This window comes from Theropithecus gelada, chromosome 12 (assembly GCF_003255815.1).
Source record: "Theropithecus gelada isolate Dixy chromosome 12, Tgel_1.0, whole genome shotgun sequence".
Taxonomy (NCBI): domain Eukaryota; kingdom Metazoa; phylum Chordata; class Mammalia; order Primates; family Cercopithecidae; genus Theropithecus; species Theropithecus gelada.
The window spans coordinates 106,314,508-106,330,833 of NC_037680.1; the positions used below are offsets into that span (position 1 = coordinate 106,314,508).

At 43.3% G+C, this 16,326-nt stretch overlaps 1 protein-coding gene across 1 annotated transcript in view; it reads right to left on the reverse strand.

Annotated features, from left to right (window-relative positions):
* The window catches only part of DNER (delta/notch like EGF repeat containing), a 367,125-nt gene that overhangs the window by 312,842 nt on the left and 37,957 nt on the right, over positions 1–16,326 (reverse strand). The gene's annotated exons all lie outside the window — the stretch shown is intronic.

The following is a 16,326-nucleotide window of genomic DNA, read 5'->3' on the forward strand; positions in this document are numbered from 1 at the left end:
CAAATTCATCAGTAGAGATTCAATTTCCTCAGCTCTGAACTCAAAGGAAATTTCCATGTGTATTATTATATTAAGGACATGTAACAACATGATGGAGGATATCCTTAACAGCTGTTTTACAGAAAGTACTAACCCATATCATGATTTCTGACCAAGACCCTCAATAAAACCTGAGGGCATAATATTAGCCTCATTCAATTAATACCATTCTGTTGGGAGCCAGAAAGACAGAGTTCTGTATAGCTTTATGGTTCTTTATGACTGGACTCAGGGATAACTCCCTCCAACACCAGTTCTGCCTGGACTTCTGACTGGAGTAATACATCAGATGGTTCAAAAAGGAAGCCACCAGAAAGCACCTGAAGGAAACTAACCAAATCCTGTCCCTCTGCAGATGAAGCCAACAAAGGTCACGTTTGAGCAGGAAAATAGAAGAGTCACCCCAGCAGAGGGCCACCTGGCATCCCTGGGGAGAAGTGACTGTCCCTGAAATCACTCTGTGTTGTGTCAAATGCTCAAACAAGGACTTTTCTTTTGCATCACACACCTGGAAAAGACTCAGTGGGCAGGATTATCCAAACATCCACGTCTGTCACAGATGGCCTCTGGATAATGGCTCCTGTCTGACATTTCTTTTCAGCAGGTCTGTGGCAGTGAGAGGGGCCCACCAGGCTTCAATGACAACAACATGCCCATGCGGTAACTGATGGGTTGAAAGGATCGCACAGCACTATCTAGACAACAAAATGCATCTGCCCAAAATAGCATTTTCATTTATCTCTCTGCAAAGTGGCACATAGAAAAGTGAAAAAAGGAAGCAATGTACAAGGCTGCAAAGAGTTTCTGACGAACAAATGCCTTTAGGAAGGCCAAGCAGAGTATTTTAATCAAGAATTATTGGGAGCAAATAGACATCCTTAATGACTATTACATAAATTGCTATGTAATTACTATTACATAAATTGCCCAGGGTCACATGTACCAGGGTGATGGTGTTCACCACTAGTCTTTTTGTTCTTGATGTTTCTTTAGTTTTTTGCTTCTAGAATTTGGGACCTGGTTATCCCATAGCATTTGCCCCAAATAAATGACAGCCATTTGGGAGTTGTGGATCCCCTATGTTTGTCACTACCCCCAGTGCATTTTCTGACAAGGGTAGTATCTTAAAATGAAAGCTGAGATACTTTCATATAGCTTAATGGTTTCAACAACAAAACCATGTTAAGTTTATGATTAAAAAGATAAAATTTTAATAAGGAAGAAAAGAAGGAAGGATGGTAGCAGGCTTGGACAACAGCAAGGAGTGATAATTTGCTTTCAGATAGTCATGGTATCAACAGTCTCCACCCTTCACCAGGGAATGTAAACAAATCCATTCACTTATTTGGCCATGGAGGGACTCCTTGGAGATTTTGGGGCAGTGACCATGTCAGAGAATTTATGCTATGTTGTAGCTAACAAAATTGATGTGTTGTAGCATTCAGAGCTTTTGAAGCCCAAATCTTGCCAAATAGGGTCTCTTACTTCAATGAGACTTAAAGCATTATAGAGACTGAGAAAACATTGAGGTCACACTGTTGTGACTTCATCCACCACCATTCAGACAGGAAGCGCTCACGACCAGAAGGATCCACCTAGGGGAGATGCTGCCATTTCAACTGTCTCAACCTTCTAATTGGAGGCCTTTCTGAAAGGTTCACTGTGGGGTGATGTAGGCTCATGATTCTCTCACATGGTCCTAACTTAATTTGCCTTTTCTACCTGCTCAAGAAATGATTATTGTCAGAGAAACTGTATATATCACTTCTTGTCCCAGAAAGTCAAGCAGCAGCTTCTAATATTTTCATCCAGAAAGAATACACATAAAATATTCTTATATATAGTTCTGGGATACATGTGCAGAACATGCAGGTTTGTTACATAGGTATACACATGCCATGGTGGTTTGCTACATGCATCAACCTGTCATCTACATTAGGCATTTGTCCTAATGCTCTCCCTGCCCTTGCCCCCAACCCCCCAACAGGCCCCCATATGTGATGTTCCCCTGCCTGTGTCCATGTATTCTCACTGTTCAACTCTCACTTATAAGTGAGAACATGTGGTGTTTGGTTTTCTGTTCTTGTGTTAGTTTGCTGAGAATAATGGTTTCCAGCTTCATCCATGTCCCTGCAAAGGATATGAACCCATCCTTTTTTATGACTGCATAGTATTCCATGGTGTATATATGCCACATTTTCTTCATCCAGTCTATCATTGATGGACATTTGGGTTGGTTCCAAGTCTTTGCTGTTGTGAACAGTGCTGCAATAAACATAGGTGTGCATGTGTCTTTATAGTAGAATAATTTATAATCCTTTGGGTATATACCCAGTAATGGGGTTGCTGGGTCCAATGGCATTTCTGGTTCTAGATCCTTGAGGAATCGCCACACTGTCTTCCACAATGGTTGAACTAATTTACACTCCCACCAACAGTATAAAAGTGTTCCTATTTCTCCAGATCCTCTCCAGCATTTGTTGTTTCCTGACTTTTTAATGATCTCCATTCTAACTGGCATGAGATGGTATCTCATTGTGGTTTTGATTTGCATTTCTCTAATGATCAATGATGATGAGCTTTATTTCATATTTTTTGGCCACATAAATGTCTTCTTTTGAGAGGTATCTGTTCATATCCTTCGTCTACTTTTTGATTTTTTTTTTTTTTTTTTTTGGTAAATTTGTTTAAGTTATTTGTAGATTCTGGATACCAGCCCTTTGTCAGATGGATAGATTGCAAAAATTTTCTCCCATTCTGTAGGTTGCCTGTTCACTCTGACGATAGTTTCTTTTGCTGTGCAGAAGCTCTTTAGTTTAATTAGATCCCATTTGTCAATTTTGGCTTTTATTGCCATTGCTTTTGGTGTTTTAGTCATAAAGTCTTTGCCCATGCCTATGTCCTGAATGGTATTGCCTAGGTTTTCTTCTAGGGTTTTTATGGTTTTAGGTCTTACGTTTAAATCTTTAATTCACCTTGAGTTAATTTTTGTAAGAGGTGTAAGGAAGGGGTCCAGTTTCAGTTTTCTGGATATGGCTAGTCAGTTTTCCCAACACCATTTCTTAAATAGGGAATCCTTTCCCCATTGCTTGTTTTTGTCAGGTTTGTCAAAGATCATGTAGATGTGTGATGTTATTTCTGAGGCCTCTGTTCTGTTCCATTGGTCTATATATCTGTTGTGGTACCAGTACCATGCTGTTTTGGTTACTGTAGCCTTATAGTATAGTTTGAAGTCAAGTAGCATGATGCCTTCAGCTTTGTTCTTTTTGCTTAGGATTGTCTTGGCTATACAGGCTCTTTTTGGTTCCATATGAAATTGAAAGTAGTTTTTTCTAATTCTATGAAGAAAGTCATTGGTAGCTTAATGGGGATAGCATTGAATATATAAGTTACTTTGGGCAGTACGGCCATTTTCAGGATATTGATTCTTCCTAACCATGAGCATGGAATGTTTTCCCGTTTATTTGTTTCCTCTCTTATTCTTGAGCAGTGGTTTGTAGTTCTCCTTGCAGGAGTCTTTCACATCCCTTATAAGTTGTATTCCTAGGTATTTTATTTTCTTTGTAGCAACTGTGAATGGGAGTTCACTCATGATTTGGCTCTATGTTTGTCTACTACTGGTGTACAGAAATGCTTGTGATTTTTGCACATTGATTTTGAGAATACACATTCTTAACACAAGAATATACCTTAGAAGTAGCTGAGACATAGAAAGAAGAAATGGGAAAAAGATCATAACATTTTTTTGTAAAATAATTGTTGTCCATAATGCACAGGTGGAGAATTCTTGCTAAATGAGTATGAGAACACAGGAAATGTCCATTCCAGAGCGGTTATAATCAGCTCCAGCACACCAATCCCTGTGCAAGCTGCAGAGAGTCGCATCAGCATCCTGCCTTCGGATCAAAGCTGCTGAGCCAGACTGTGGTGGAGGAAGGGCCCCGGAACACCCTGCATCACTCAGAAACCATTCAAGTTCTGGAACTGCTGTTACAGCAATCCTCACCAGGCATCAGGAAATCATGGTTATTTGTGGACAGAAAAAAACTGAGGTCATTCAAAGGATCCAGGCCAGATTCCTGAGCATGAAGTAGGGTCTGAATGGCCCTGCAAAGAGCCACACATTTGGAGTGGGAGCTTATTCCAGTTCGGTTCTATCAGGGAGAGCCCCTCACTGTGTCTCCTCCCAGGCCCAGGCGAACAAGGCCCTTCCTTCTCATGATTGGACCTGTGTGCTCACAAGACTGCATGTGATGATGCTGTGAAAGCACGCCCAGCTAAGTCTATTCATCATTGCATGCGGTGGGTAATGAAGACCTCAGGGAGGAAACTGGTTTGCACCCCTGGGGAAATACATCTGGAGCATTCAAAACAACAGACTAACTGGACTGTAGGAATGATACAGATTTTCCTTGGGGTTCTCCATGAAACTGGAAACTTATAAAGGGAAGATGATGTTATTGCATTAGCCACTTGCATCTAAATAAACAGGAGGCAACACTAGTTCTGGGGTAAGTCAAAACTTTGTGCACAAATGCACTAAGAGAAAAGCACTTACACTTAAAAATGCAGGAGTGGGATTGTATCTAGCACTGCGCTGTCCAACAGGACCTTCTGTGATGATGGATATGTTCTATCCCACACCGTCCATAGAGGAGCCACCAGCCAAGGCAGCTACAGAGCTCTGTAAATGTGGCTACTTTGAGTAAGGAACTGAAATTCTTATTTTACTTATTTGCAACTAGTTTAACATTAGTCTAAATAGCCACAATGAGCTAGCAGCTACCAAATTGACAGCACAGGTCTAATGTATAATTTCAACAAGGAAAAAGACACAATAAGGCCTGGAAAAAATGTGTGAAATGTCAGTAGCGGTTGACTGGGGGGAGGGGGAATTTTTTTCTGCTTTTTAAATACTTTTTCTCTATTTCCAAATTCTTTATTAATAATCACATATAAATTTTATAATCAGAAAAAGGCAAAAAATAAATGTATGCTGAAAATATTAAAAGGGGGACAAGATAGGATAACTTTATCTCTTCCTCTATCTAGCACCAATCTGCTTGCTCAAGCTGATCGATAACCAATAAATGATGAAAACATTGCTGTTGCCCAAACAGCCATCACTCATCAGGAGGCTCCAATTCAAATCTGTCCAAAGTCTACTAGGCTCCAGCCGTACTCGGCTTTCCCTTGGACACCTGAACGTGCCAAGCTTGTTCTCACTCAGGGCTACCTAAGCTCTCCCTCCTGCTGTGAGTGATCCTTCCAAATCTCCTCTGGCTCCTTAAAATTCCCTTAAGTGCTGCCTCCTATCCAATGTAACCAGCCAGTCATCTTCTACGTGATCACTTCCTTTAATTGTCTGCACAGCACTTCTCACTACCTACTATTTTCTTGTTTATTTATTTGTTTATTATCTGTCTCCATCCACCCCCAAACTAGAATATAGCCTCCAAGAAAGCAAGAGTGTTGTCTGTTTTGTTCACTGCCCTATGCCCACCACCAGGCACAGTGCCCACAACTTCATAAATATGGGCTGAGTTAATTGCTACAGTCCCCAGTATTTCCCAAGGCTTCTCAGAGACTCTGCTTTTTAAGATTCCACTTGCAGGAAAGGGACGGGCTCTGGGACCAACTGTCAGGTTAGATCTGGGCAGATAACAGTTACCCTCTTCTCTACATATGCTTCCTGGTCTGTCATTTGTGAGGCAGTAAATGGATGCTTCATGGAGCTGTGAGAATTCAAATGAGACAACAGAGGGAAGGCACTGAGTGTAGTGCCTGGTGCACCGAAATGCTCAAACCATATTAGCTGTTATACTTTGAAGATCTCTGGTTTGCGTGAGGAGGGTAGGACAAGCTTGCCAAAATATATCATTGAGATAAAAGAAAAGGAGAATTAAATTTCAACTACCAGCTTCTTAGGCTACTCTTTCTATTATTTTGCTGTGCAACAAACTGTGCCAAAACTCAAGAGGTTTAAAACAAGGACAACATTGATTTGCCCATGAATCTGTAATCTGGGGTCAGGAGCCCCACAGGAATAGCTAATCTCTCCTCCACCTGGCATCAGGGTGGCCAAGGCTGAGGCTGGAATCAGATGCAGGCTCACCTGGTGTCCTGTCTGGGGTAGCTGAGGTAAGGAGATTCCAAGAGCTATGGCCAAGACAGCCGGGCACTCAGCATCTCTGTAGCTCTCTGTGTGGTTTCTCCAGCCTGGCAGCCTCAGAGCAGCCAGACTTTTGAGACAGAAGCTCAGGGCTCCAAAGGTGCATGGAGAGAGAGAAGGTGAAAGAGGGATGGGGGAGAGAGAGAAAGAGAGGAAAGGAGGGTGGTGAGGATAACTGAGAAAGAAAGGGAGGGATGGAGAGGGGAAAGGAGGGATGAAGGCAGGAAGGGGGAGAGAGAGAAAGGGAGAAAGAGAGGAAGAAGCAGGAGGAGGACTAGGAGGAGGAGGAGAGAGGGAAGGAGAGAGAGTAGAAAAAGGAGGAGGGAGGGAGAGAAGAAGACAGAGAGAGAAAGATAGAGAAAGGACTTGAGAGAGAGGGATTAAGGGGGAGAGAGAGAAGAGATTGAGAGAGAGGTGAAAGCTACATCACCTCTTCCAACCTAGCCTCTGAAGTCATGTCACAACACTGTCACCTCATTCTCTTATTCTCTTCACAGTAGTCACAAGTCTGCCTGCCCATGTTTAAGGGAAAAGGACATAGATTCAGTCTCTTGATGGAAGAGTGGTAAGTTTCTAGAAGGGTCTACAGGATCAAAAATATTGTTTCAGCCACTTTTGGAGAGAAGCATCTCACAGGACTACCAACGAATAGTTCTAGGCGTGTCTTCACCCAATGACCACTGTCATGTTGGGAGCCATATGCACAGCTCTCAGGAAGCACATGTTCCAGGAAGACCCACGCACACTGTTCCACATAACACAGGAAGATGAAAGAAACCAGGAAAGCCTGCATCTGCCTGGGATCCACTTTTCCTGTCCTTTGTGCTTTGTGCTGTCTTAAATTCAGCTTCCTGCTGGATGGTAATGTGATGTGAAAGTGACAGCTCAGATAAGATTCTTGTCCACAAATTCTCTGAACTGAATCAAAATAAATGCAAGCCCAGGATCAGAACTGACAGTGCCTGGCAATTGGTAGGTGTTGAGGTTGACAGAGAGTGGAAACTGCTGAGAAGGAGGCACAAGATGGAGTTAGGTCCACCGCAGCTCATCCTGACATCATCGGCAGCAGTTCAGAAGTTCTCCCTCTAATGAGTTCTGTGAAACCAACGTGGCGCCTTCCACAGGCTTCTGGACTTGCCCTCCTGGGGAGGAAGGTGTCTTTGGAGGCTTCTGTCATATGGCACATGCCTTGTTCTTCAGAGTGTTTTCAGACTTAGAATCATTAGCTCCCTTCTCCCTGACCAGTATAGACATGCACATATGTATGTCGACAGCCCCCAGATACACTGCCTGTGCTTTCAACAGTGTAACAGTGTAAGGCTTCTTATGTGTTCCAGTGCACACTGTTCCAGGAAGACCCGTGGCCGATCATTCCTTACCTCAGAATGCCAGGACAGTGCTTAGCTATGTAGCACCAGAGGAAACTGAGGCACCAATGCCAGCTGCTCAAATGCATCATTGACAAAAGCAAGCTGTACACAAACTCACAGACAGACTGAACTGGCTTCGTTTGCTCCTCCAGAGCCAATCTCCTCCTTCCCCATGGCTCTTTGCTCTGGGGATGATGCACACGGACAAACACGAGGACTCATACCCAGCTCCTTTGACTCTGGCTGCTAGATGGGTTTAGCCAACAGAGTGCACTGGCCAGGGGCCAGGGAGGAAGGAGAGAGAGGACAGGTATTTGTCATCCCCTTTGCTCCTTGCAGGTCACTGCAGAGTGGCCACATCTCCCTAGTGAAGGTCTCCATTTCTGTCCTCGAACACAACCCCTATTGGTCTCCAGGTTCCAAGAATAGCTGGTCTCCTCCCCTTGCTCCTTCAGGACTATGGCAGTAAAAGAGCTGTTGGTAGCCCTGGGGCACCACAGGGTCCCTGGTTGGTTTTTCTATACCCTGCCCACTCCTGTGTAAATAGTTCCTTTGTTTAGATCTTCTGGAATTATGCTAATTTGACAGTGTCACCCATTTCTGGATGCAACCCAGACAGACCCAGGACCCCTCTTCTTTTTCTTTTTCTTTTTTTTTTTTTGAGGTGGAGTCTCACTCTATCACCCAGGCTGGAGTGTAGTGATGTGATCTCGGCTCACTGCAAGCTCCACCTCCTGGGTTCAAGCGATTCTCCTGCATCAGCCTCCCGAGTAGCTGGGATTACAGCCATGTGCCACCATGCCCGACTGATTTTTGTATTTTTAGTAGATATGGGGTTTCAGCACATTGACCAGGCTGGTCTCAAACTCCTGACCTCAAGTGATCCTCCCCTCTTGGCCTCCCAAAGTGCTAGGGTTACAGGTGTGAGCCACCATGCCTGGCCCCTTGTTCTTATTAGTGGCACAAATCTCTCTCCCAGCCACCTTCACACTTTGCTTTTCCTGAGCACTGTTCCCTAGGGTCATGTCTTATCATGTCACCATTCATTCACTTGTCCACAATAAGTGGATAACTTTGAGTAGATAACAAATTACATTGAGCTCTAACATAGAAGACACTGGCTGGATTCAGGGGTGAGGATAACCCCTGCTTTCACAGAACTTACTCTCCACCTACTCTGTTGAACTCCATTTGGCCAAACGTTTGACAGGAAACCTGAAGGGGAACCTGTTTCCAATGCCCTGAGACATAAGGTCGTACAGATTGCAAATGGTGAGTTCTGTCTTCACTCATCACCTTGTGCTTACCAGGGAGCTGGAAGATGTCCCTTATGAGAAGCTACCTAAGCAAGGACATTCGCAAGCCATCAGCATTAGTCATCTTTTATATAAAAATCATATTGTTCGGGAAGGTGGCCATCCTGTTACACTGTTCAAAGCACAGGCAGTATATCTGGGGACTGCCGACACACACGTGTGCATGTCTATACTGGTCAGGGAGAAGGGAGCTAATGATTCTAAGTTTGAAAATACTCTGAAGAACAAGGCATGTGCCATATGACAGAAGCCTCCGAAGACACCTTCCTCCCCAGGAGGGCAAGTCCAGAAGCCTGTGGAAGGCGCCACGTTGGTTTCACAGAACTCATTAGAGGGAGAACTTCTGAACTGCTGCCGATGATGTCAGGATGAGCTGCGGTGGACCTAACTCCATCTCGTGCCTCCTTCTCAGCAGTTTCCACTCTCTGTCAACCTCAACACCTACCAATTGCCAGGCACTGTCAGTTCTGATCCTGGGCTTGCATTTATTTTGATTCAGTTCAGAGAATTTGTGGACAAGAATCTTATCTGAGCTGTCACTTTCACACCACGTTACTGTCCACCAGGATTAAGCTGAACTTAAGGCAGCACAAAGCACAAAGGACAGGAAAAGTGGATCCCTGGCAAATGCAGGCTTTCCTGGTTTCTCACTGATCAGTGTGTCCCTGGAGGCTAATCATCCAGAAGAAATCTTGTTATCCTACCAAAAGGATGGTACTTCAGGCCTGCCCCAGCCACTTGGCTCACATTTCAAAGAGGAAATGATCCACGGGCCCCTGTTCTGGCCAATGCTCTGTCTGCATCTACTCATTACTCTTTTATAGCATCGATCAGTCTTTGTTGGGGGGTGGAAACCAGACCCAGCTCCTCAGGCTGGCAAGTTCCCAAGGCTTGTGCTCAGCAGGCAAACAGGACAGTGAGAACCATGCATTGGTGAACAATGAAGTCCATCTCCCAGGAGTGGCCAACACCGCATGCCTCAGGGAAGTACAACCGCCAGGGCTGCTCCACTGGTGCATCAGGGACATCTCAGGAGGGTTTCCAGGTGAAGGAAGCTGCAATTCTCTTCTGACTGTGCTGCCGCTCGTGTGAAATCCCCATTTCCCACTCTTGCCAGTTCTGGAAGGTGGCCATCCTGTTACACTGTTCCAAGCACAGGCAATGTACCTGGGGACTGTCGACATGTGTGCAATGTCTATATTGGTTGGGGAGAAGGGAGCTAATGATTCTAAGTTTGAAAATACTCTGAAGGGCCGGGCGCGGTGGCTCAAGCCTGTAATCCCAGCACTTTGGGAGGCCGAGACGGGCGGATCACGAGGTCAGGAGATCGAGACCATCCTGGCTAACACGGTGAAACCCCGTCTCTACTAAAAAATACAAAAAACTAGCCGGGCGAGGTGGCGGCGCCTGTAGTCCCAGCTACTCGGGAGGCTGAGGCAGGAGAATGGCGTGAACCCGGGAGGCGGAGCTTGCAGTGAGCTGAGATCCGGCCACTGCACTCCAGCCTGGGTGACAGAGCGAGACTCCGTCTCAAAAAAAAAAAAAAAAAAAAAAAAGAAAATACTCTGAAGAACAAGGCATATGCCATATGACAGGAGCATCACAGCTGCAGAAACCACTGCTCTTGACTTTGGGGAAGGAGTGTGCTGGCTGAGCTGCAGATGGTGAAGGGCTCTGAGCCTGAACCCGATAGGTCTGGGCTTCGACCTGATCACTAAAATTCACCCACTGTGAGATCCCAGGAAAGTTACTCACCAGAGAGCATACTCACCTGCTCCAAAAGGCAGTTTGAAGATTCAATGTTTCTGAAAATACACCTGGCAAGTGCTAAATCATAATCAAATAAGATTAAATGAGCAGTAAGAAATAATCGCGGCCAGGCGCGGTGGCTCACGCCTGTAATCCCAGTACTTTGGGAGGCCAAGACAGGCGGATCACAAGGTCAGGAGATGGAGACCATCCTGGTTAACACAGTGAAACCCCATCTCTACTAAAAATACCAAAAAAAAAAAAAAAACTAGCCAGGCGTGTTGGCTGGTGCCTGTAGTTCCAGCTACTCGCTACTCGGGAGGCTGAGGCAGGAGAATGGCATGAATCTGGGAGGTGGAGCTTGCAGTGAGCCGAGATCGCGCCACTGTACTCCAGCCTGGGGGCAAAGCGAGACTCTGTCTCAAAAAAAAAAGAAATAATTACCTAGTTATCGATGCTGAATGGCTTGATCCTAAGACTTTTCTTAGATCTTAGTTTCACATGCTGCTATGGTTTTGGGGTGCTCTTTGCTCTAGTAAAGGACTGGTTTGCAGGTCTTCGCATCCATCCCTGTTTTCAGCCACTTCAACAATGTCCTCCTCTCTGTGCAGCACAATGAGATGGGAGATGTTTTTGCACAGGACCTACAGACATTTGTCTCCCAAGGAGAACTCTGGAAATGGCTAGGGGCAGGAAACAGGGCTGGGTTTTTATTTTGTATTTTATTTTATTTTGCAGAAGTCATTGTGAGGATGGGCTTGAAATTCTCATGCAGACCTTCTTCCCTCTCCATTTCATGAACTCTCAGAGCTGTCACCCAGTGTAGAGTTTGGGTACCATGCTCACAGTAGTCTACAGCCTGCAGACACATCTGCTCTTTGCTTCAGGTGGGTGGACAGGAATAAGTCTCACTTCCCTGTTCTGGAACATGATTTCCTATAAAACCTCAATGCTGGCTCACTTAGTACGTGGTGTTACCTACAGAATTCTTGCTCTTCCCACTCTGCTTCTTCCATGCCTCGTGACACTGGAGTTTCTCTTTTTCATCTTCCTCTTAAAGACCATTGCTATCTTCTCCTCACGGGTTCACTATCCTATCCATCTGATCTTGTCTTTGACATGTCAGCCTCTGTTTTTGCTGACCTTCTGCTCTCTGGGATGACGTCCTTGGGTGGCACTGCTTTCCTCCCAGGGCCTCTGTCACATTTAAGCCATTTCCTTCTGGCTTTCCAGGTCAAGGAGAGCATCTGTTGTGGTAGACAGTGCCTTGCATCTCTACCCAACATCAGACACTTCACTTCTATCTTCTCACAATATCATGAGCTAGAGCACTCTGGACAAGGAAATCTGAGATGGGGATGCCAATTCAAGCTCTCCCATCATCATAGATTTCAAGGGTGTTTTTAAGGTTCCAAATCCCTTTTTTGACTCTCATTTTATGCACAACACTGAAAACTCAAGCGAAAGAGGGAGGGAGTAGAAGCCAGGTGTAAATTCCCACCTCTCACAACTCTGGGCAGCCATAACTTTGAAGAGCCACTCTATTCTTTTCATAAATATACCACCTGTCACCACCACCCCAGGGTGGATAGGTGATTACAATGATTTTTTTAATCTACATTGGTTGTAATATTCAAAGAAAAGGTTCTATGAAGCATGATGTAACTTTCAAAGTGTTATTGTCTCTAATACGCAGGTGAAAGACAAAAATTTACTTTTTACGGTATAGAAGCAATACCATTATCACATTCATCTTATCAATATGTTTCAGTTTTTGGAAAGATTAAATGAATAACTAGGTGCTCATGGTCTCATGATTGCTCTCTTAAAGATGAAAAACAAATCTGAACTCTGACTTTCATGTTCTATCATGACTTTCATGATTAAAAAGGTGTCCTGTGACTGAAGGAAACTTGGAGAAGTCAGGTAAGAAGTCAAAAAGGTTTGGCAGATGGGTTGAGGAAGCCAGCATATGGTAATAAACAATTTGTGTGTTGCCAAAGCTAGACCAGTGTTTTTCTACCATGAGCATCAAATTTTTGGAACCTGCCCTATATGATCTCATGCATAATTGACACCTTAGCACCGCTAAATCCTGTTTCCTCTGGATTTTAGAGCCTTAGAAGAAAGTACATGAGCTCACTTCAGCATCTATGGGCAGTACACTGTCACACGACTTTCCTGTATTTACACTATATAAGGAAGTCATAATAAAAGGGGGAAGTGATTGACAGAAAGATACCTACAGACAGTTAGGACATAAAATGTGTCCGATAATAAATACATCTACTATCTTCCATGACAGATCCACAAAGCAGGAGATGGCACTATATGCCATTGAGCAGATATGAGGGGTTTCCCGAATGCTCCCCACAGAAACGCTGATGATTTGGGTCTGACACAGGTGCACAGCATGAGAAAGATTCCGCTATATGTGAGAACACCCCCTTTTTTATTCTCAGTCACCCACACTCCCCCAAGAGGCCTGGTAGACAGGGTTACATCATTGTCCACACACCATGTACTAGGATCAGCACCTAAGCATTCCCCTAAATGCTGCCTCAGACCTGCCTGAAGTTTATTCCTGAACAAGAGTATTAGAAGAGAAAGGAGATAAAATAATTACTATAGTATTTCAAGATACAAATCACCTTTAATGACAATTTCTAATATAGTTAAATAATTTTCACCTTTTGCCTAAGCAAAAGGGTATGTAAGGAAAGAAGGAGCACAGCAAGTAGTTATAATGTTACTCTTAACATGTATTAAACACTTATTTAATAGGAAAATATTATTGCAAAAGAACTGTATTATTAACTTTCAACTTCACTTGTACAAACACTATCTTTGGAACATATTTTTCTACTACCCTGTCCTATTCCTTTTTTTTAATTGAAACAGAATGATTATTGTCATTTGCCATAACACCTAGCATCATCTGACAGTTTAAAACAGTAGTCTCAAAAGGTATGTCATAACTGGCACTTCCTCAACAGTACTTTATCGTTCTGTAGCTCATCTCAGTAAAAATATCAAGACCTATCAAGTCACTAATGCCTTATTCTGCCTGTCTGATGGCCCATTTGGTATTTGACAATGCCAACTCCTCTGTCCTCACGTTTACTGTTGACTTTTCTGCATTTGCTCACTGGATTGTCATCCACTCTAACCTGGGCTTCCTCACATAGCACATGAAATGTTAACCACCTGTCCTAACATCTTTCACACCAGAACTGAGGCCAATTCCATCACTCTTCAGAAGCACAGTCACCCCAAGCTTTCTCACATGAGAAAGTGGAGTGACTCACTTCTAATCAAGAGGGACGTGGTGTGTAAGTGCATATAATTACATGCAGTAAAAGCAACCTGACTCATTTGGAAAAGGCTATAAAAGTTGGGTCTCTCCCAACTGCAAAGTACCAGAAGGTATCTAATTCAAGCCCACACAATCATGAAGTAGTAATTCTGAATTAATTTACCAAATCCTAAAATACTGGAATAAGGCACACCCTCTACAACTCAAAGTATAAGACAAATAAAAGGATGGCAAATATCCACAGAGTAATAACAATACGAAACTCATTCATCTCAACATACGGTCCCGGGTATGGAATAAAAAGTGATGCAGAAGGAGTATGAACACATCAATATGCCACTGAGTCACGGATGGCTTCTCAGAAAGACCTAACCTGTAAAGCTGCATCAAGGAAAAAGGTTTTCCTCTATGGTATATCCTTTGGGGCTCCCATTGGCCAACTCTTAATGTTAAATGGACCATGGATCTCATTCTTATTGGTGATTCCTATGTTCCTGCCAGTAGACTGGATGTACCTAGTAATTAATAATAACCACAGAAGAACCACTGCCCCCTAGATGCCCGTGGAGTCACTAATTTTATGCTTCCTTGAAGTGCAGGTATCACTCAAGTGCAGAATCTGACGGGCCAGCAATTTGGTCTCAACACTGGGATATCCAATGGCAGGCTAGAGCCTGGAACTTTCCTAACAAAAGCAGGCAAGCAAGCTCTTCATGCCCTTTTAAGCAGTACTATGTGTTGGTCATGCCAAATCAAAGAATCAGAACATCCACTTACTTTGTAAGCTGTTTGACAAAACTAATGGTTGCCTTTTCATATAGCTTACCTTTCTCGGCAATATAATTTCTCCTAAAAGTCATGATCACATAATTCTCTTTCAATAAGTATCTAAATTTGAAAACGTATAGAGAAAAGTTCCAAAAGACAGGTATATATTCATCAGCTAATACTTTTTTAAGTCCTACTATGTTCTAGGCACTGCTATAGTAGTTACGGATACATTGATGAAGACCGCTTTCATGAAGAGGCTAGCTTTGGCAGGAGATGGGAGTGGAGATGAAGTTAATCAAGGAATCACAAACAACATAAAACCACAACAGATGGGGTCTCCAAAGGAGAGGCATATATGGGGTGTGCTGATAAAAGTTTAACAACCAGCTCTCTGAGCAAGCTCTGATCTGTAGACTCTGCCAATTTTCATTGTGTAAACACTCCCAACATGGCGAATTTCAGGTTACCAACATGATATCATGTGGCTTGCAAAATTCCTGGAAATTTAACAACCAGCAGGTAGGAGACTAGTATAATCTGGCTCCAGAACACCAGTTATATAAGAAGAAGCTGAGCTAGACAAGGACATGGAATGCTTGAGAAACAACAGACCACCTCCAGGTTCTAACACTTAAGTCGTGGATCTCAAACTTTCCATCCCTGGCACCAAAATAGCATAATGGTAGACAGGATGCATCTGGTAATTAATAATAACCAGAAAAGAACCATTGGCTCCCAGGTACTCATCTAGTTGTCAAACCTGGTGTTACTCCTTTAAGCCAATTATCCACAAAATAAGGAGTTTGTCCCTCCTAGAAAAACGCATCCAAACTCACAAAATTGGGTGTTCTATTGAGAGCATGATTTATAGTTTCGTTTTAATAATAAATTCCTCCCTTGTCACCCACAACACCAAAAAACACCAACATTTTTCAGTCATTCTTCAAATAAATTCTACACCCTTTGCTGTAGTCATCCACCTCAGTTCCTGAGTCCTGGGCAGCCACACAACACCGCTCAAGGGGGCACTCGAGGAGAATGAGAACAACTTCACAAGGTTTCTCGGGGAAACACTATTCTTTCAAAGTTTGTGAATCCTCACCCCAAAATCTCATTCAAATTCAGTGGAGTTCATTTAATAGGTTAAGGAATTGTATACCTCTGCAAAAAAAAAAAAATGTATTGTATAATATGTTTATAAATTTATAAAAACATAATTATGTATTTTTTAATTTAGTAAATGTCATCTCAAGAAATAGAAACAGGCACAACAGATTGCCAGATCCTCTGCATGTATTTCAGAGAAAACCATATTAAAGAGGAATAGAAATCATTTGAAATGTAAGCAAGAGGACATGTGGGGAGATGGCACACAAGGAGGCAGGAGAGAGTTCCAACAATTTTGAGCCTGAGGGCCACCGCTGAAGGCTGCACTCCATTTACAAGCATAATGACATTTGAATAGGTGAGGACACATTTGAAAACTAGTTCACAAATTTAGCCCACAATCTCTCCCAAACTCCAGCATAAAATTCAGCAGACAATAGGCTGAAACTTCCTAAGAAACCTTATACACAGAATGTTTTAATTAAA